The 22848-nt window shown below is 43.9% G+C and overlaps 1 protein-coding gene and 1 pseudogene across 2 annotated transcripts in view; both read right to left on the reverse strand.

Moving 5' to 3' along the window:
* LOC110501879 (ly6/PLAUR domain-containing protein 6B) overlaps positions 1-16616 on the reverse strand; it is a 47067-nt gene extending 30451 nt beyond the window's left edge. For both annotated transcript variants that reach the window (XM_036959330.1, XM_036959328.1), the window contains exon 1: positions 15899-16616. The gene's annotated coding sequence lies outside the window, so the exon portion shown is untranslated. The remainder of the gene's footprint in view (positions 1-15898) is intronic.
* Positions 16617-17969: 1353 nt separating this feature from the next.
* The window catches only part of LOC110502149, a 45642-nt pseudogene continuing 40763 nt past the window's right edge, over positions 17970-22848 (reverse strand).

Raw genomic sequence — 22848 nt, forward strand, 5'->3', positions numbered from 1 at the left:
TGTCGCCAAACTTTGCATCTCGACTGTTCTTCAAGTAAAGGTTCTTCAGTGGAAATTGTTAAAAGTAGTCCTTGCGCATAGAGTTTCACTTTGCAATCATTGATTTTTGTTTGACATACATTTTAAAGTGAGTCTCAGCATCACTGTGGAATTACCCATCTAACATTTCATTATTTTCCCTGAAATAGTCAGTCAACTTGTCCTTCGTTTTCAACTGGAGAAATGTCTAAAGTAACTGCCATGCTTTAGGATTACTTGAGTAATGTGTATCCCAGCCTAGCTGATTGTCAAACAGCCCAGAGTTGACCCAAATCCAGTACACACAACACTAATCTGCACACTCCGAATCCAGGAAACACACCACTAATCAGCACACTCCAAATCCAGGAAACACACCACTAATCTGCACACTCAGAATCCAGGAAACACACCACTAATCTGCACACTCAGAATCCAGGAAACACACCACTAATCTGCACACTTCTAATCCAGGAAACACGCCAATAATCTGCACACTCCAAATCCAGGAAACACACCACTAATCTGCACACTCCAAATCCAGGAAACACACCACTAATCTGCATACTAAGAAAAACAAACATTTGCCTAGTAGCCAAATTAAAGCTTGTCAAATAGAGTTTATAGAGCTCGTTTAAGAAGGGAAATTTACTGAAATTATTCAGCATTGTAGACTCTTACAGTACCCTGATGTCTAGATTAAATACAACTTTAAACATTTGTGCCATTTGCTCCACGACATCAAGGCATCACGACACCATCATCACCTTTACTCTCCTTCTCAAGACAGCGCTTCCTCCAGAGAACTGTCCTTTGTCATTATACAGGTGTGAGAGAGACTAGACTGGGTCATTACACAGGGGCGAGAGACCAGGGTCAGTTTAATTGACCGTCTGATTCTGCCCCTCTGCATCCCCTTACAGCTTCTTAACCCCCCCCCCCCCCCCCCCCCCCCCCCCCCCCTCCCCCTGCCACCGCTCCGCTCCTACCCTACTCCTCAGGTTCCAGCCCGTTAGGTCCAGGAGAAGGGAGATACTCCAAAACAAGGACTGTCTTTGTATCACCCTACTCTGCCAGGAAATTGAAAACGCTTTTGCCGTGTTGAGCCAGCAGAGTGGAGAGGACATGGTCCTAGAAAATCACCTGAGCCATCTCAGGTATCATTGTGATGTCCACTGATATCCAAGATGGCGTAGCAGTCAGACGTCTTTGTCCTGGTCTTGTCCCCGTGTCCCATGTATATATCTTTTGTATGTTTTTTCTTCGCATGTCTTTTAATAATATTTTTCCTAAACCGCAACTTCAATATGCTCTCCTGCAACCTGCCTCACCCAATGTGGTACGGATCTGCTATTTTCAAAAGTATTTTTCTTTACTTTCGAACCGGATTCCCCCAACAGAAGCTAGCCAGCTAACTAGCTACTAGCTAGTAGTCAGCTAACCACTGCTAGCGGTCATCAGCTAACCTCTAGCTCGGAAATCTCTCGCCAGTTTGCACAACGCGATTCGAACCAGAGCATACCGGACTTATTTTCTCTCCATAACCCTGGATTCCTACCTCAAGCTCTGAACCTTTTCACCTGGATCATTGCAGCTAGCTAGCTGCAATCCAAGTTGCTACTCCTGGCTAACGTCTCTGTCCTGAAGCAAGCACCAATTAGCCTGGAGCTAGCCCATGCTAGGCCCATCTCCCGGCTAGCTGAAGAGGTCCATCTGCCACTCCTTTGGGCTACAATACCAATTTTGGACCCCTTTTACTTCACAAAGCTCTGCTAATCCATCACGACTGGACTACCAACGTAATCTGCCCGAGGGTTATTTTTGCAACAGGCCCCTCCGTCGCGACGTCCCCTGAATGCCCATCTGTTAGCCTGCTAGCTGCGGCCCGCTAGCTGTCTAGAGCATATCGGACTGTTCGCTGAACAGGTCCATCGGCCAACTTCTTGGGCCACTATACCTATATTGCCAATTGGACTAGGCACCTTTACTACACAGAACCCTACTAATCCATCATGGCTGGTCTGCCGACAGAACCGCACAAGGAGGCTCTGCACGAGGAGGCTACAACAGACTTCTTCCATCGCGATGTACCTTTAAGGCCCTTCTGCTAGCTTGCTAGCCCCGGCCCGCTAGCTGTCTGAATCGCCGTGTCTCCAGCCAGCTTAACTACTCACTGGACCCCTATGATCACTTGGCTACGCATGCTCCTCCCTAATGTCAATATGCCTTGTCCATTGTTGTTCTGGTTAGTGATTATTGTCTTATTTCACTGTAGAGCCACTAGCCCTGCTCAATATGCCTTAGCTAACCCTTCAGTCCCCCCCCACACACATGCGGTGACATCACCTGGTTTAAATTATGTTTCTAGAGACAATATCTCTCTCATCGTCACTCAATGCCTAGGTTTACCTCCATTGTATTCACATCCTACCATACCTTTGTATGTACATTATGCCTTGTATCTATTCTATCGCGCCCAGAAACCTGTTCCTTTTACCCTCTGTTCCGAACGTACTAGACAACCAGTTCTTATAGCCTTTAGCCGTAGGCCCTGCAGTGCCTAGCTCCACTCCTACTCCCCAGGCGCTCTCATTTCTTGACTTCTGTAACCGTAAAAGCCTTGGTTTCATCCATGTTAACATTAGAAGCCTCCTCCCCAAGTTTGTTTAATTCACTGCCAACCCAGATGTCCTGTCTGAATCCTGGCTTAGGAAGACCACCAAAAACCCTGAAATGTCCATCCCTAACTATAATAATTTCTGACAAGATAGAACTGCCAAAGGGGGCGGAGTGGCAATCTACTGCAGAGATAGCCTGCAGAGTTATGTCATACTATCCAGGTCTGTGCCCAAACATTTCGAGCTTCTACTTTTAAAAATCCACCTTTCCAGAAAATAGTCTCTCACCGTTGCCGCTTGCTATAGACCACCGTCTGCCCCCACCTGTGCCCTGGACACCATATGTGAATTGATTTCCCCCCCATCTATCTTCAGAGTTGGTGCTGCTAGGTGACCTAAAATGGAACATGCTTAACACCCCTGCCATCCTACAATCTAAGCTTGATGCCATCAATCTCACAGAAATTATCAATGAACACACCAGGTACAACCCCAAATCCAACTTGCCCTCCAAATACACCACTGTCTTCAACCAAGATCTCAGCGATCACTGCCTCATTGCCTGCATCCGTAATGGGTCTGCGGTCAAACGACTACCCCTCATCACTGTCAAACGCTCCCTAAAACACTTCAGCGAGCAGACCTTTCTAATCGACCTGGCCCGGGTGGAATGACATTGACCTCATCCCATCAGTAGAGGATGCCTGGCTATTCTTTAAAAGTGCTTTCCTAACCATCTTAAATAAGCATGCCCCATTCAAAAAAATTTGAACCAGGAACAGATATAGCCCTTGGTTCACTCCAGACCTGACTGCCCTTGACCAGCACAAAAACATCCTGTGGCATACTGCATTAGCATCAAATAGCCCCTGTGATATGCAACTTTTCAGGGAAGTTAGGAACCAATATACACAAGCAGTTAGGAAAGCTAAGGCTAGCTTTTTCAAACAGAAATGTGCATCTTGTAGCACAAACTCAAAAAAGTTCTGGGACACTGTAAAGTCCATGAAGAATAACAGCACCTCCTTCCAGCTGTCCACTGCTCTGAGGCTAGGAAACACTGTTACCACTGAAAAATCCACAATAATTGAGAATTTCAATAAGCATTTTTCTACGGCTGGAAATCCTTTCCACCTGGCTACCCCAACCCCGGTCAACTGCCCTGCACCACCCACAGCAACTCACCCAAGCCTCCCCCATTTCTCCATCAGATAGCTGATGTTCTGAAAGAGCTGCAAAATCTGGACCCCTACAAATCAGCCGGGCTTGAAAATCTGGACCCTTTCTTCTTAAAATGATCCGCTGAAATTGTTGCTAGCCTGTTCAACCTCTTTCATATCATCTGGAATCCCCAAAGATTGGAAAGCTACCACAGTCATCCCCCTCTTCAAAGGGGGAGACACTCTAGACCCAAACTGCTACAGACCTATATCTTCCTACCCTGCCTTTCTAGGGTCTTCGAAAGCCAAGTTAACAAACAGATCACCGACCATTTCGAATCCCACCGTACCTTCTCCACTATGCAATCTGGCTTCCGAGCTGGTCACGGGTGCACCTCAGCCACGCTCAAGGTCCTAAACGATATCAGAACTGCAATCGATGAGACAATACTGTGCAGCCTTATTCATCGACCTGGCCAAGGCTTTCGACTCTGTCAATCACCACATTCTTATCGGCAGACTCAACAGCCTTGGTTTCTCAAATGACTGCCTCGCCTGGTTCACCAACTACTTCTCTGATATAGTTCAGTGTGTCAAATCGGAGGGCCTGTTGTCCGGATCTCTGGCAGTCTCTATGGGGGTGCTACAGGGTTCAATTCTCGGGCCGACTCTCTTCTCTGTATACATCAATGATGTTGCTCTTGCTGCTGGTGATTCTCTGATCCACCTCTACGCAGACGACACCATTCTGAATACTTCTGGCCCTTCTTTGGACACTGTGCTAACTAACCTCCAGATGAGCTTCAATGCCATACAACTCTCCTTCCGTGGCCTCCAACTGCTCTTAAATGCAAGTAAAACTAAATGCATGTTCTTCAACCGATCGCTGCCCGCACCTGCCTGCCCGTCCAGCATCACTACTCTGGACCGTTCTGACCTAGAATATGTGTACAACTACAAATACCTAGGTGTCTGGTTAGACTGTAAACTCTCCTTCCAGACCCACATTAAGCATCTCCAATCCAAAATTACACAAAGCATCCTACACTCATGCTGCCAAACATACCCTCGTAAAACTGACTATCCTACTGATCCTCGATTTCGGCGATGTCATTTACAAAATAGCCTCCAACACTCTACTCAACAAATTGGATGCAGTCTATCACAGTGCCATTCGTTTTGTCACCAAAGCCCCATATACACTACACACCACTGCGACCTGTACGCTCTTGTTGGCTGGTCCTTGCTTCATACTCGTCGCCAAACCCACTGGCTCCAGGTCATCTACAAGTCTTTGCAAGGTAAAGTCCCACCTTATCTCAGTTTACTGGTCACCATAGCAGCACTCATCCGCAGAACGCGCTCCAGCAGGTATATCTCACTGGTCACCCCCAAAGCCAATTCCTCCTTTCCAATGACTGCCAATGACTGTAACGAACTGCAAAAGAGACTTCTCTCTCACTAACTTCAAGCACCAGCTGTCAGAGCAGCTCATTTTACCTGTACATAGCCCAGCCAACTACCTCATCCCCATACTGTATTTATGTATTTATTTTGCTCCTTTGCAGCCCAGTATCTCTACTTGCACATTTATCTTCTGCTCATCTATCACTCCAGTGTTTAATTGCTATATCGTAATTACCTCGCCACTATGGCCCATTTTATTGCCTTACCTCCCTTATCTTACCTCATTTGCACACACTGTATATATACTTTTTTCCTACTGTATTATTGACTGTATGTTTGTTTATTCCATGATTAACTCTGTGTTGTTGTATGTGTCAAACTGCTTTGCTTTATCTTGGCCAGGTCGCAGTTGTAAATGAGAACTTGTTCTCAACTAGCCTACCTGGTTAAATAAAGGTGAAATAAAAATAAATAAAATTGTCCGTAAAGTACTCTGCAGGTGAAGCCAACTGGTACAAATGGTTGAGCGCTACTGAGCTATCAGTGATGCAGCCATTAGGGGATGTATTTGATCTGAGCATCAAATCACTTCAACAGAAGGAATTCAGGCTTGGAACGAATGCTTCTCCTCCATTGGGGTTGGCTAGACGAAAAGCCAAATGTTGGCTAAATAAAGTAGCCAGCCAAACTGTTGACTCGCAAGAAGTGATCCTAATGGGTAATATACCTATAGCCCCCACAAGTGGTATGCAATACCACACCGTCTAACAGTTTTAACATTTTAAAAAATGGGAGCTACTGCGAGATGTAGAAAGAATAGAGACTAATGCGCATTTGTGCTGTGTCAGACTGTCACTGACAGAGGTTTCTGTCTGACAGTGGTGATCTGTCTATTGAGCTTGGACAGTTTGATCTGACAGTGATTTCCAGGATCAGGCTTATCCATCTTAGTTTTCAATTGGTTTCAAATGGACTACCACTCCACCCATCTAAATGTTATGGTAGTGCTGGGACGATAATTAGAAAATTACGAACACGGACCATACCGCTCACTTATTATGGACACGGACCATACCGCTCACTTATTATGGACATGGGCCATACCGCTCACTTATTATGGACATGGACCATATCGCTCATTATTATGGACACGGGCCATACTGTGGACATGGACCCTACCGCTCATTATTATGGACACGGACCATACAGCTCACTTATTATGGACACGGGCCATACTGCTCACTATTATGGACACGGACCATACAGCTCATTATTATGGACATGGGCCATACTGCTCATTATTATGGACACGGACCATACAGCTCATTATTATGGACACGGGCCATACCGCTCATTATTATGGACATGGACCATACCGCTCATTATTATGGACACGGACCCTACTGCTCACTATTATGGACACGGACCATACCGCTCACTATTATGGACACGGACCATACCGCTCATTATTATGGACACGGACCATACCGCTCATTATTATGGACACGGACCATACCGCTCATTATTATGGACACGGACCATACTGTGGACACGGACCATACCGCTCATTATTATGGACACGGACCATACCGCTCATTATTATGGACACGGGCCATACCGCTCATTATTATGGACACGGACCAGACCGCTCAGTATTATGGACACGGACCATACCGCTCATTATTATGGACACGGACCATACTGTGGACACGGACCATACCGCTCATAATTATGGACACGGACCATACCGCTCAGTATTATGGACACGGACCATGTAACGTTCTGAGTGTAGTGGGTGAGAAGTCAGGCGCAGGAAGCAGAGAGTTCAGGGGAGTGCTATTTTAATGCACCACAACGGCAAACATAAGCCAACCCCACGAAAACACAGGGCGTAATACAAAACAAACGCCCCAAACAGGGGGACTTAAACTGTCCAGAAAAGACCCACGAAATGGGAAAGCACGTAACTCACAGACGTGCACACAAGTTTACACAACACAGAAGGTCACAATAATTAATCCCGCACAAGGAACCAGGCGGGCCGGCTGACTAAATAAAGCCTCACTAATTATACATAATTCAAAACAGGTGCACTCAATGAACACATAAGGGAGGAGGAGGAAATAATCAGTGGCAGCTAGTAAGCCGGCGACGACGACCGCCGAGCGCCACCCGAACGGGAAGGGGAGCCACCTTCGGTCGGAGTCGTGACAGACCATACCGCTCAGTATTATGGACACAGACCATACTGTGGACATGGACCATACCGCTCATTATTATGGACACGGGCCATACCGCTCATTATTATGGACACGGACCATACCGCTCATTATTATGGACACGGACCATACTGTGGACACGGACCATACCGCTCATTATTATGGACACGGACCATACCGCTCATTATTATGGACACGGACCATACCGCTCAGTATTATGGACACGGACCATACCGCTCAGTATTATGGACACGGACCATACCGCTCAGTATTATGGACACGGACCATACCGCTCATTATTATGGAGACGGACCATACTGTGGACACGGACCATACTGTGGACACGGACCATACCGCTCATTATTATGGACACGGACCATACCGCTCATTATTATGGACACGGGCCATACCGCTCAGTATTATGGACACGGACCATACCGCTCATTATTATGGACACGGACCATACTGTGGACACGGACACGCTCATTATTATGGACACGGGCCATACTGTGGACACGGGCCATAACGCTCACTTATTATGGACACGGGCCATACTGTGGACACGGACCATACTGTGGACACGGGCCATACCGCTCATTATTATGGACACGGACCATACCGCTCAGTATTATGGACACGGACCATACCGCTCATTATTATGGACACGGACCATACCGCTCATTATTATGGACACGGGCCATACCGCTCATTATTATGGACACGGGCCATACTGTGGACACGGACCATACCGCTCATTATTATGGACACGGACCATACCGCTCATTATTATGGACACGGCCCATACCGCTCATTATTATGGACACGGGCCATACTGTGGACACGGACCATACTGTGGACACGGGCCATAACGCTCACTTATTATGGACACGGGCCATACTGTGGACACGGACCATACCGCTCACTTATCACAGGAATTTAGCTGATATAATTTCATTACGATAAGCAGCCTATACTAGAGAAATGTGAAGTTCGATATGGGTTATTGTTAAATGGGACAATTGATGGTTACAACCATAGTAGTAGTTTAAAGGGTAATTAAAAACAAACAGCACATTGTTATAAACATATCGTTCTATTTATAGTTATCGTATAAATTCAAGTAATTTATCTCAATATGGATTTTTGTCCATATTGCGCAGCTCTAGTGTGTGGTACAGTTCATGTCCAACCATTTACCAGCTACTCTACTTCATTGAGACCACACATATACTAGGCACACTTGATCTGGCACGCCCAACTAGGAGGAGAGGTAGGTTACTTAACTAGAAGCAGTGAACTCTGAGAGTGTGTGAATAATGCAACAAAGACGTGCTTTAATTACAATAGATAGGCCTAGGCTAACGCATACAAATAAAAAGACAACCGTTTCTCAATAATCGTCAGGACAATATTTTCATCCCAAAGTCTGATCTGACCACTTGCTCCCAACCACAGCATGAAAGATGCCGACCGCGTCGCAATGATCTCGGTCGGGACCCGTGGTTCCCGCGGGAAAGCAGCCTTATAGACCCATGTACCCTTTTCAGTCACCCCCAAAATTTAAGCGAGAGACAACTCCAGCTATAGCCTCCTCCTTGTCAGGCTTCTCAAACTGGGCAGACAGGGGTCCTGGGATGGACAGCTCGCACAGCGTCCTCACAAGGGTCAAAGCGTGACCTCGTTGAAGAGAAGATGCAGGACCTGGTCTACGTAGCCTGTAATTTTTTAGTTTTTGAAAAGGAACATTTTTGTTAAATGGGTATTGAATTCATTGTATTTGTATTTACTGAGTTATGATGCTATTAATTTGTTGATGTAGTGACCTACTCATTCTACAATGTTTTTTTCTGGAGGGTTTTGAAGTACTCAATTTGAAAAATGCATTACTTGGTTGTGGACTTTATTGTGAAACTTTTCAATGTTTGTATTTTTGTGTGCCCAAAATGCTCAATTGATTTGAAATGAATAACTATGACTTACAGTATGTTGGGTCTGTCTTCACATCAGAAACCCCCATCTTTGCCGTGGGAAAGCTGATTTTATATCACAGCATTCCTACTGCCGTGGTTGCCTGGGAAAGCTGATTTCGTATCACAGCATTCTTACTGTCGTGGTTGCCTTGGAAAAGCTGATTTTATATCACAGCAATCCTACTGCGGTGGTTGCCTGGGAAAGCTGATTTCGTATCACAGCATTCCTACTGCCGTGGTTGCCTGGGAAAGATGATTTTATATCACAGCAATCCTACTGCGGTGGTTGCCTGGGAAAGCTGATTTCGTATCACAGCATTCCTACTGCGGTGGTTGCCTTGGAAAAGCTGATTTTATATCACAGCAATCCTACTGCGGTGGTTGCCTGGGAAAGCTGATTTCGTATCACAGCATTTCTGCTGCGGTGGTTGCCTGGGAAAGCTGATTTCGTATCATAGCATTCCTGCTGCGGTGGTTGCCTTGGGAAAGCTGATTTCGTATCACAGCATTCCTGCTGCGGTGGTTGCCTGGGAAAGCTGATTTCGTATCACAGCATTCCTGCTGCGGTGGTTGCCTTGGGAAAGCTGATTTCGTATCACAGCATTCCTACTGCGGTGGTTGCCTTGGGAAAGCTGATTTCGTATCACAGCATTCCTGCTGCGGTGGTTGCCTGGGAAGCTGATTTCATATCACAGCACTATGGTCAGCGCTTGCGAGATCCACTGATCAGCTGTCAGTGATGGTATGGCATCGGGCTTCAGGATTAGCTTCCTGGCAAGATCAGTCGAATGTTCTGCCCAACTTTGCTCTAAATGTGCACTGCACACGCGTGCCATAATCGTCATTTTCAGTGCAGCTTGTCCACCCAAAATGAAAAGCAGTCATTGCCGTCGGATGTCTTCATTCTTCTGGAAAATAGTATTCCGGTAAGTAGCTTGCTAACTAAAAGTCACAACCCAGATGAAAAGGGTTTAGTTACCAGTATCGTTCTGCCACGTTCTGCATGAGCTATTTTACAGTTTGTAAACAAAGCTATATGATGAGCACATGTGATGACGGTTTTAAGGCGTTACATATTTAAATTAGATACGATTTTAAGACGCTACCATTGGTGTATAACATTTCTGCCTTAACGTAACGTTGAATAAAGCCAGACGTAATGCCTGCCTCCTGAATCCAAGTGTTTGACATGCTGAGGGGGTAACTTTATGTCTAACTTTGTTAATGTACCAACTACAGTCATTTTTCATACTTGGGTCAACCTACTATGACGTGGTTTCATCCAAATATCATCCAATTTGGATGAAAAATAGGATTTTCATTGTTCGGAATAAAGTCAGTTTTAGAGCACTGGCGGTAACAGGCCAACGTTTAATTTTAAGTGTCAGTAGATCAACTTAAGTACTTCTGTAAAACTGACCAGTCACACCGAAATATTGACTCACCCAGTCACACCAAAATATAAACTTTTCATGTGCATTGACTCACTCAGCACCATCAGTTTCGAAGAGGAACTATTCAGTTGGGTGGAGTCTCTCTCTCTCTGGTTTAATAGGCTGTATAATTGGACCGTTCAAACCTTCAGTGACACAGAAGAGCAGGCTATTGGGCCATTGCCCCAGTCAGTCTGCCTCTACCTTCATCGACCTTGCTCCTCTGAGATCTAATCTGTAGAGATGATGAGAGATTGGATTCTATCCTGGAATACCCTTGTCCGATTAAGATTAAATGAAATTTCTTCACCTGTCCCACCTGGGCCCAGGGCCAAGGTAATTGAATAGAGATGTCTGGACGTTTTATCCAGCTAGGTTGAGGATTGTAAATCCCTTCTTTCTTGGTTTCTCCTATGTCACCTGAGTGCAAAGCCGGTGATGGTGATGGGGCTGCAACCTGGGCATTTTATTGGGCAGTGCCATGGCGGAGATTCAATCAGACAACGCCCTGCGTAGGTCTCTCCTGGGTCAGAGTTGTTGGAGCTACGCTTAACTCAACAGTCCAATGATGAACCTTTTGCTTAGGCATTCATCTTTTGCCAGGACAAAACAGCTTTTGGTCACAGGTGCCAACATTAAGATCAACACATTTGGGACAGGATTGGAAATTAAGATTTGTGTGTTCTGTTTATGGCCATGAGGTCTTTCCATGAGGTCTTTCCACAACACGTGTGATTCACCATCTTGGAGACTAACCAGAGAGAGCCCACTCCCACTCTGAAAGGCAGATCCTTGACAGAGTTTAGTAAGTATTCACGAGTCAGTAGTGCAACAAAATTACATAAAGCTTTGGCACTTTCTTATTCAGGGTAGCCTGGTGGTTAGAGCATTGGACTAGTAACCGAAAGGTTGCAAGTTCAAATCCCTGAGCTGACAAGGTACAAATCTGTTGTTCTGCCCCTGAACAGGCAGTTAACCCACTGTTCCTAGGCCGTCATTGAAAATAAGAATTTGTTCTTAACTGACTTGCCTAGTAGAGAAAGGTAAAAAAAAAATACTCTTGCTTTCAGACAAATCTCTCCCACCTCACTTTCTGCTTTACCCTATCTTGCTTAAAATGTTGACTAAAGATAACCTCATGAGTTCCTACACGTTTTCCTCAGGTAGGACACAATGGGACATGTGCCAACGGTCGTAAGCCACTCTTATCAGTCATTGTAACAACCTGTTTGTCTTTGAGCCATAAATTCACCCTTGGACAGGGACCATCACCCCCCTTCATCCACTCCCTTTTGTCAACAATGACACATCTATGGGGATTATTTATTTTGACATCATGGGTTGGAAAACTACCAGTCAAATGAGAATAATGTGGAAATGTTGTATGCATTTAATATGCATTTAATTCGACTGGGGATTTCTCAAGACCCCACAGGGAGGCAGATTTCCTGAGGTAACTATGTTTAAGTATGGGGGGGGAAGCCTGAGTAGGGGAAGTCCATCAATCTCTCTCTACACACAATGACATCCTGTCCTCATCTTGTCAATGACATAAACCGGTAGGTAGGCGGCATGACAATGGCGTGACACCTGTGACGGATGTGCACTGCAGCCTCAGGGCTGAGCCGTTTTACATGGCTTCATTAAGATCCTACACCTCAAAGCCCTGATGTGAACAAGATGTGGGTTCTTCCTGACCCTGGATAATTATCATACGACATAATCATGTAACGTTCTGTTTTACTAAGGTTACCTCCTTTTGTCTTTATTTAACCAGGCAAGTCGGTTAAGAACAAATTCTTATTTTCATTGATGGTCTAGGAACAGTGGGTCAACTGGTCTAGGAACAGTGGGTTAACTGGTCTAGGAACAGTGGGTCAACTGGTCTAGGAACAGTGGGTCAACTGGTCTAGGAACAGTGGGTCAACTGGTCTAGGAACAGTGGGTTAACTGCTTAGTTCATGGGGCAGAACGACAGATTTTTTACCTTGTCAGCTCAGGGATTTGAACTTGCAACCTTTCGGTTACTAGTCCAATGCTCTAACCGCTACGCTGTTTATCTAAACGCCTTCTGAACAAAACTGTTTCCATCTGGTCATCCAACTTGATTCTCTTTGGCAAGATTCCATTGAGTCTTAAAGGGAAGAAAATGCTCACAAACTACTGTAAGTGAGCAGCTATTTTATATAATAGTTTATATGATATGTAGCTTTCTTTTAGTATTAATGCATGTATCTTTGCATAGTCACTTTACCCCTACCTGCGTGTACAAATTACCTTGACTAACCTGTACCCCTGCACATTGACTCGGTACCGGTAAGTAAGCATTTCACTGCAAGGTCTACACCTGTTGTATTCGGCGCATGTGACAAATAAGATTTCATTTGATTTATTACAGTAGGTTTGTTTGGAGGGGGTTTCAACGGGGGGTTAAAAACTGAGAAGACTGAAAACTAATCTTTCCCTCTCCACCTTTGCCATCTCTCTGGTCATCTTACCCCACGCCACCCTCCATCACTCTCTCACTCCGTCTATACATCTCTCCATCTGTCTCCTTCCCTCTCTCCATAGGGAAAAGCCGGACAGTGAACAAGCCTTGGATCCACATTGTAGTTACGGTTGATAACAGTAACTACAATGTTACTGTTATGTAATTTAGTTCATTCTGTTGTTCGTTACATCCAGACAGTCTCTTGAAAAACACAATGTCTTCTCCGAAGAAGATACTTTTTAAACAAAAACAAAAAAACATTTTATATATTTTTAATACATTTCGGTATCTTTAGTATCTTGATTTGAAACCAGAGCTTCCACTTATTTACTGCTTTGCTGAAACAACAAAAAAACATGTTCGACACATCTACTGTACTTGTCAAGACTCAGATTAGGCCCACTCAGAAGGTGGTGGTATATTATATTAGATCACCAATGCTTAATTATGACATGTGTTCTTATCAGATAAACTCTTGAGTCGTAAAACAATAATTAAAAAAATCATATTCTGTTATCTAATCTATTCATAGCATTAGCATTAGCAGTAGCCTGTCTTCACAGATTGTTTATAGTTATTTATCCTGCTACAAGTCACTGTCCTAATCCCTCGCCTACATGTATATATCTGTCTCATATTACTCCAGTATTCCTGCATTGTACACAAAATGTCTTGTGTTTTCTTTTATTATGTATTCTTTTTATTAGATAGCCTGGCGGGTAGGAGTGTTAGGCCAGTAACTGAAAGGTTTCTGGATCGAATCCCCAAGCAGACCAGGACAAAATCTGTCATTCTACCCCTGAGCAAGGCAGTTAACCCCCAACAACAACTGCTCCCCAGGCCCCAATGATGAGGATGTTGATTAAGACAGCCACCTGCACCTCTGTGATTCAGAGGGTATGGGTTAAATGCAGAAGACACATTTCAGTTGACTGCATTCAATTAAAACAACTTACTAGGTACCCCCCTTCCCTATTTTGATATTGATTACTGCACTGTTGGGTAGAGCTTGCAAGTTAATTATTTCACCGTACTTGTGCATGTGACAATAAAACGTGAAACTGAAACGTGCTTCTCCTTTACTATAAACTAATAACCCAGACGTCTGATGCCGACACTCCGTTTTTTTAAACTTTAAATTGTATGTTAAACAAAAACCAATGATTGCCATGTTAAACAAACTATACAACTCTATGCACAGGGACTCATTTAAACCATTTCCACATATATACAATGCAGATGCAAAGTTTGGTGACAGAATGACGGCACAAACAGCACAAACCGTCATTATGGTTACCACACTTTGCATCTGCTCTGTTCTTCAAGTAAATGTGGGGTGGCATTGGGGATGCCAACACCTCCCCCCCCTACTCTTCCCACACACATAACATCAGACGAGTCTGGGAGTAGTCGGTTTTCAGCTTGTTTTAGTTGTGTGGCAGCAGTTGGTGTGTATGGGACCAAGCGGAGAAGCCTAGCAGCTGTCTGGACAAAGCGCACCAAGAGTACCCTCTAATCTAGTGAGTGCAGATGCTTCAGCAGTCCTTGGTTAGATTTAGTTTCATATCAAATATCTTTAAAGACCGAACACAAACACAAATATTGGTAGCGTATGATTTCAGAGCTATATACTGTATCAGCTGTACATTTACATGAGTGACAGCTATATGTTGAGTGAGAGCAATACTCAAGACCTTACAAATAAATACACTTATAGAAACTGTCAAAAGGCAATATATTTCTGTTGGCTGTGCCTTTCTGCTTCCTGAAAGCTGTGTGGCCATGGCTTGGCCATGGGCGACAGATTGAGACAGGGGTCAGCAGTGGATCCCTGGGCAGGCAGGACACACAGAGAGAGGGAGGCCATGTGCCACTGCAACTGTCATTACTGAACATGAACTGAGAGAGAGGGAGGGGTCTGGGTGTCTGGTTGGGTGGTTTCCAGACCACTAGAAAAAAACTAAACGGATTCAAATTGTAGGCTAACTGTACTAAAAACACAATATGGTATACTAAATGCATTATTCTGTCTCATACTTGCTGAATAATCAAGTTTTGTGTTGTGGTTTGGATCACATTTATGGGCAGTGAGTGACACTAAATAAACATTTCCATCTCTCCGTTCTGCCAGTAGTCCATAGCTGAGAGTACAGACACACAGATGTCCGTAGTTTCTCCTATGGCTCAAGAATTGTAAACTATTGGGCATGAGTGTTTCTCACACTATGTCAATGGGCCAAATTACAATGGCCTTTGTTCCATGGTTAAACATGTCTCCAACAGCTGTCTGCTGGGTGGATAACAGTTCACGACTATGGACTACAATGAATGTAGCAGTCGTTGATAAGATTTGTGCAGAGCAGGAACGTTCAATATTTGACATGGTCTACACCGCTGCTTCTGGTTCCTCACAATTGAACACTTCTGTAAACATTTCCATATCCGACGATGGTTTTTACAGTTTTCTGTAATACTGACAATAGTGCCTATATATAAACTGTAGCCTGTTCTCTATCAATCACTTATTGCGCTTCCTCCCACGTGAGCCAATGCAACACCGTGTAACTGCGCAATTGACTTACTTTTGGCAGTGTCTGTTCTGGATTCAGTTGAAAACGGAGAGGTGTCTTTATCGTCGCCTACAGCTTCGGTGGATGAACCATGTTGACTCTACCCGGTGGTTGGCAGCGCAGCGGGCGCAGTGGGACCGGGTAAGAGGCGGGAGAGCAAACCGGAGGGCGGAGCTGAAGGGCAGGTGAAGTTTTTGTCCGCCTCTCGAGGATAAGTGGATGTGGAAGCTTGCGTGGGCTAATGTCATGACTCAACTCTCCCCCGCACATGTTTGAATATGAAAATTACACCATTTCCCAAGAAAAAAATACATATTGATTAAAATAATATTTTGTTTTTTATTCTGTCTGAAACAAAGGGTTCAGTCTAGGTCCAATATTATTATGTAGGCCTATGTAAATAAGTAGCCTTGGGCTATTGTTTGCAAACAATATACTTGTTCAGTGTCATCTTTAAAAAACAACAACATCTTGACATCTGATATTTGAGTTTTACACCAGGCAGTCGTCACCTGCACAGGTTTGACCAAAAAGAAGAGTTGTGGTAGCCAATAGGTACAGGACAGATACATATGGTGATGGGCATCTATCGATTGCATGTGATGGAGAAAACAAACTGCTATATACAGTTGAAGTCGGAAGTTTACATACACCTTAGCCAAATATATTTAAACTCCGTTTTTCCTGACATTTAATCCTAGTAAAAAAATTCCCTGTTTTAGGTCAGTTATGATCAACACTTTATTTTAAGAATGTGAAATGTGAGAATAATAGCAGAGATAATTGTTTATTTCAGATTTGATTTATTTCATCACATTCCCAGTGGGTCAGAAGTTTACAAACACTCATTTAGTATTTGGTAGCATTGCCTTTAAATTGTTTAACTTGGGTCAAACGTTTCAGGTAACCTTCCCACAATAAGTTGGGTGAATTTTGGCCCATTCCTCCTGACAGAGCTGGTGTAACTGAGTCAGGTTCTAGGCCTCCTTGCTCGCACACGCTTTTTCAGTTCTGCCCACACATTTTCTATAGGATTGAGGTCAGGGCTTTGTGATGGCAACTCTTAATACCTTGACTTTGTTGTCCTTAAGCCACAACTTTGGAAATATGCTTGGGGTCAATGTCCATTGGGAAGACCCGTTTGCGATCAAGCTTTAACTTCCTGACTGATGTCTTGAGATGTTGCTTCGATATATCCACACAATTTTCCAGCCTCATGATGCCATCTATTTTGTGAAGTGCACCAGTCCCTCCTGCAGCAAAGCACCCCCACAACATGATGCTGCCACCCCCGTACTTTACGGTTGGGATGGTATTCTTCGGCTTGCAAGCCTCCCCCTTTTCCACCAAACATAACGATGGCCATTATGGCCAAACAGTTCTATTTTTGATTCATCAGACCAGAGGACATTTCTCCCAAAAATCTTTGTCCCCATGTGCAGTTGCAAACCGGTGTCTGGCTTTTTTATGGCGGTTTTGGAGCAGTGGCTTCTTCCTTGCTGAGCGGCCTTTCAGGTTATATCGATATAGGACTCATTTTACTGTGGATATAGATACTTTTGTACCTGTTTCCTCCAGCATGAGTGTGACACCAAAGTACATTAATCTCTATGAGACAGAACGCATGTCCTTCCTGAGCTACATGATGGCTGCGTGGTCCCATGGTGTTTATACTTGTGTACTATTGTTTGTACAGATGAACGTGGTACCTTCAGGAGTTTGGAAATTGCTCCCAAGGATGAACCAGACTTGTGGAGGTCTACAATTTTTTTTCCTGAAGTTTTGGCTGATTTCTTTTGATTTCCCCAAGATGTCAAGCAAAGAGGCACTGAGTTTGAAGGTAGGCCTTGAAATACATTCACAGGTACACCTCCAATTGACTCAAATGATGTCAATTAGCCTATCAGAAGCTTCTAAAGCCATGACATCATTTTCTAGAATTTTCCAAGCTGTTTAAAAGCACAGTGAACTTAGTGCATGTAAACTTCTGGCCCACTGGAATAGTGATTTGTGTAAATTATAAGTGAAATAATCTGTTTGTAAACAATTGTTGGAAAAATTACTTGTGTCATGCACAAAGTAGATGTCCTAACCGACTTGCCAAAACAATAGTTTGTTAACAAGAGATTTGTGGAGTGGTTGAACAACACGTTTTAATGACTCCAACCTAAGTGTATGTAAACTTCCGACTTCAACTGTATAGCTTCTCTTTAACTGTGGAAAACCGTCTGATCAACATTTTCCCCTGTCTCAGTCACGAAACACTTGCAGTGCATTGTTGCCTCAGAAACACTTGCTTTACAAACCTCTCAATCATACAAAGAGTTAGGCCTTCTAACAGTGCCCAAAGACACTTGGAGAGAGAGAGAGAGAGACAGAGAGAGAGGCGATCAGATAAATTAAATTAAAAACAGGAAATTACATTTAGCTCAGTATTTTGACAGAAGACAGCAGTCATCATTCAGTCATCATGATAATTAATACCTTAAGGACAGGTCAATCATATTTATAAGACATCAAACCAGGAACATAAATAAATTGATGACTTTCACCAGGAAGCAAGTATGAAGGGTGAAAGAATGCCATCTACCCTGTTTAAAGACACCGTAATAGAACACATTTCACAACAGCATAATGTGGTGGGCTATTTCAGACTGCCTTTTTGTTTTAAACCTCATACAAAGTTCAGAAAAATACTTGGCTTTGTGAACTAGAATGAAAGAAGCATCGATATGAACAAAGCATCGATTTCAGCAAAGCATTGATATCAGCAAAGCATCGATATCAGCAAAGCATCGATACCAACAAAGCATCAATATCAGCAAAGCATCGATATCAGCAAAGCATCGATATGAACAAAGCATCAATATCAGCAAAGCATCGATATCAGCAAAGCATCGATATCAGCAAAGCATCGATATCAGCAAAGCATCGATATCAGCAAAGCATCGATATCAGCAAAGCATCGATATCAGCAAAGCATCGATACAAACAAAGCATCGATATCAGCAAAGCATCGATATCAGCAAAGCATCGATATCAGCAAAGCATCGATATCAGCAAAGCATCAATATCAGCAAAGCATCGATACCAACAAAGCACTTCATTTGATACATTAGAGAGAGCCTATATCTACATCAACATTTGTCTGACTATCACTTAGCACTGTGAATACAAGTGGATCACAAGTGGATCACAAGTGGATCACAAGTGGATCACAAGTGGACGTGGAGGAAATAGACCAGTGAAAACAATGACAACCATTTATCATTTATAAACCATTCTGATTGCGTTACTTCTTGTGGGGAGAGTGTAAATCTAAAAAGACCAAACATAAAACCCCTAATAAACCCTATAACTCAAATACTCCAGTTCAGACAACCCATACACAGCACAATGTGCTGATTGGATGATCAGCATCATGGCAGAACCAACCAATCACAGGTCTCATCAACTTCGAAATACCACAGGTATTCAATAATCTTTTTGGTACGTGATCCTATACCTTCATTTACAAAAGGTCAGTTATTCACAATGCACTCTGCTTTAAATAACAGCCTGGTATGCGAAACGATCTAGTCTAAAACACCAACAGGAAACCCAGCAAAGGAAGGAATAGAATGACCATCTTTTAGTTCTAACTCCTCACATTTGAATATTTTCCCTAAGCTGTACGATCCCTCAGATTTGGCTTCGTATCACCTCATTCAAGTATTTCGACTCGGGTTTGCATGTGACACATATTAAAAGAGTCAACTCCCCCTGAAACCTAGGAAGAAATTCAAGGTTTTATCTCAACAAAACCAATGCAGTTTTAGACTGTTGCTCCTGTAGCTTGACAATGATTAAACACATATTGGATACATAATTGGAATTCTAAAAGTTCACAAGGAGATAGTTGTTCTGTATCTCACCCATGTGCTTCTCAAAAACATATGAGAAACATACTGTATATATAGAGTAGATTAGTCATCTCTGATCATGAACTCTTCATGTTACATCACTGGTGTGTGATATTGTCAAGGCAAATTTTCAAATGACTAACATCAATGTTGCATAAATAAAAATGTATAAAATAAATAGCCGATATATCAAAGTTGTGTAAATAATGAAATCAACAAAATTCACTATGAAATAAAGTGCTACTTTCAAAACACTAACATCTACTATTGAAAGTGATGCAGACAGCCATCAGTAACCCTATGTGGGTTCTAAAACGCACTGCAATCCTAACAGGGTCTTTTAATCTTTAACAACGTCTGTGACCATTCTAGGGTTTTTGAGGGTATTGGTGTCAGGCAGAAACCCCTAAACAACCATATTCAAATGTGGCCCTCCAAAACATTTTTTCTCATAATTTCTCTTATAGGAAAACCAGTCTGTTTCACAAGATACAACACTGAACGAGCATCAGAGAGACAGCATCCTCAACAACATACAGTAAAGTAGCTCATTACACAATTTCACTCAGAGAGAGAGAAAGAAAAAGACAGAGCGAGAGAGAAAGAGCGAGAGAGGGAGAGAAAGACAGAAAGAGAGTGAGCACCAGACACAGAGGTAGAGTAAGAGCGATTCAAGGAGGAGATAGAGATGAAAAGAACTTGTTCGGCATTAAGGAGCCTCTCTTTCCTCTTGGCCATGAGGAGAGGAGACCTTAATAAGGATATCTGGCGTACAGAGTGTTTGTTTGGGAATGAGGAGTCTGAAGTCCCAGTAAAGGCAGAGTGGTGAGAGAAGGAGAGGAGGAGAGGAGGATTGTTCCCAGTGGTTAGAAAATCAGATCCATAGAGAAAGAGAGTATCCAAGACAGTCTCAGTGTGGGTTCAGGTCCAGAACAGAGAGGAGATGTGTACATCCAACAGGAAAAACCAGCTACCACCTGCTGCTATTAAAAAAGAGAGACAGACTTAGGGAGACTCAGAAATATATTGTTTATGGGTCTATTGACTAATATTTCACTGTAAGTGTGAGTTAATAGCATAAGATTGGTAATGCACAGGTTATGAAAGGGACAAAACACAGTTCTGATTTTATAGACATGTGTTGCCCCCTTTTGGACAAATACTGAACTTCACATTTGAGATTTAGAGGCTAAAGCCTCTGAACATTTTCCTGGGGACCCTAAGGGCTCCGAGACACCAAAATCTCTCTCACTCCTTGAGCTCCTCCAAGACCCTCTGCTTGTGGTCGATCTCATCTCTCAGACGGGACAGCTGCTTCTGATGGACCTCTCTATGGTTCTCCATCTGTTCCTCTAGGGTCTTCTATAGGGTGCAGAAGGGAACACAGGGTCAAGGGTCAAGTTTAATTGATTTACCTTTCACAGGAATTTGAAGAGTGGGGGGAAAAAAAGAAAGGGGGATAAATGGGGAGGGATGGGAGGAGGGGAGAGAGGGAGGATGAGCGAGAGGGAGGAGGGGAGAGAGGGAGGAGGGGAGCGAGGGAGGAAGAGAGAGAGAGGAGGGGAGAGAGGGAGGATGAGAGAGAGGGAGGAGGGGAGAGAGGGAGGATGAGAGAGAGGGAGGAGGGGAGAGAGGGAGAGATCTTTACCTTCATCTCCATTGCATCCTGCAGTTTGGTCAGGTGCTCCTTCTGTTTATCCATCACATGCACCTCCTTCATTTTGTCTGTGGAGACAAAGCAAGCGACATTGTTTCAAGTGACGTATTGATTGATGACAGGCTTGTTTGTGTTTGGGGGTCTCTGCGTTTCTCAGCCTGTGTGTGTGGAGCCTGAACCTCCTCCACGAGGGAGTCCTAGGTCTCCTCTAACGGTCTCTTCCTCTGCTCTACGTTCTGCATGGAGTCTGTCAGAGACGTGATCTTAGCCTGGCACTGCATGGAGTACCCCATCAGGCAGAGACAGAGTTAACAGCTGAGGAAAATAATGCTGACACTGTCTCACTTTCCAACCAAGCTGCATGAACACAATAGTCTACTGAATAAAGGAAAATATTCCATACTCTTTTTTCAAGATATCGAAATGGATGTTAAATCCACTTCCTGGTTACCTGGGCAATGAGTAACTGACAGGAGGCCAGCTCCTTCTCATTGGCCTGCATCCTGCGGGAGCTGTCGGCCAGGGAGCTCTCCAGCTGCGGTTCACCAGAGACTTGACCTCTGACTTCATCTTACTGATGTAGAGACGAGCCATGGTGAACTCTTCCTCGATGACCTCATTCATCAGAGAGCAGAGAGATCAGGACTGTGTGTGTGTGTGTGTGTGTGTGCGTGTATGATTACCTGTTACAAACAGTTTATGTCTGTCTAAATAACAGTGTATATGTGTGTATGATTCTAATTGTTTAATTGTGTGTCCTTACAGCCTTGAGGTCACTGGTGCCGATGATGCCTCCTATCTCACTGAGGTCTCGGAGCAGTAGACTGAGGATCTCTGCTGCTCTCTTCTTATGATGACTACTGAGCTCCTGTAAACTGGTCAGCTCCCTCTAACCCTGCCAGTGGTCTGAGACACAGACAACATTGACGGATTTAGAAGTGGACAGATGAGTGGACCTACAGAGTACTTAGATTATGACCCCAGCCCTACCCTTTCCCCAAATCCTCTCAGCTGTACACAACAGCAATCTTTACTCCTACACATAACTTGTCGTATGTCCTCCTCACTGCGCCCTCCTCACCTGTCCAAAGCGACTTCCAAACCTTCCTGTACATCCAGATTCTGGCTTCCTTACAGGAAGGTGAGATGAGTAAATAACACACACACACGAATAGATACAGGTGAATACATACCGGTGAACACACACAGGCGAACACACACAGGCGAACACACACAGGCGAACACACACAGGCGAACACACACAGGCGAACACACACAGGCGAACACACACAGGCGAACACACACAGGCGAACACATGCACAGACACATTCTGCTTAAATAAAACAAACACTAATCTCCCAGCAATGTGCTTAGACTCCCCAACATAACACCAGAATACCAGC

The sequence above is a fragment of the Oncorhynchus mykiss genome, chromosome 22 (genome assembly GCF_013265735.2).
Source record: "Oncorhynchus mykiss isolate Arlee chromosome 22, USDA_OmykA_1.1, whole genome shotgun sequence".
Lineage (NCBI taxonomy): Eukaryota > Metazoa > Chordata > Actinopteri > Salmoniformes > Salmonidae > Oncorhynchus > Oncorhynchus mykiss.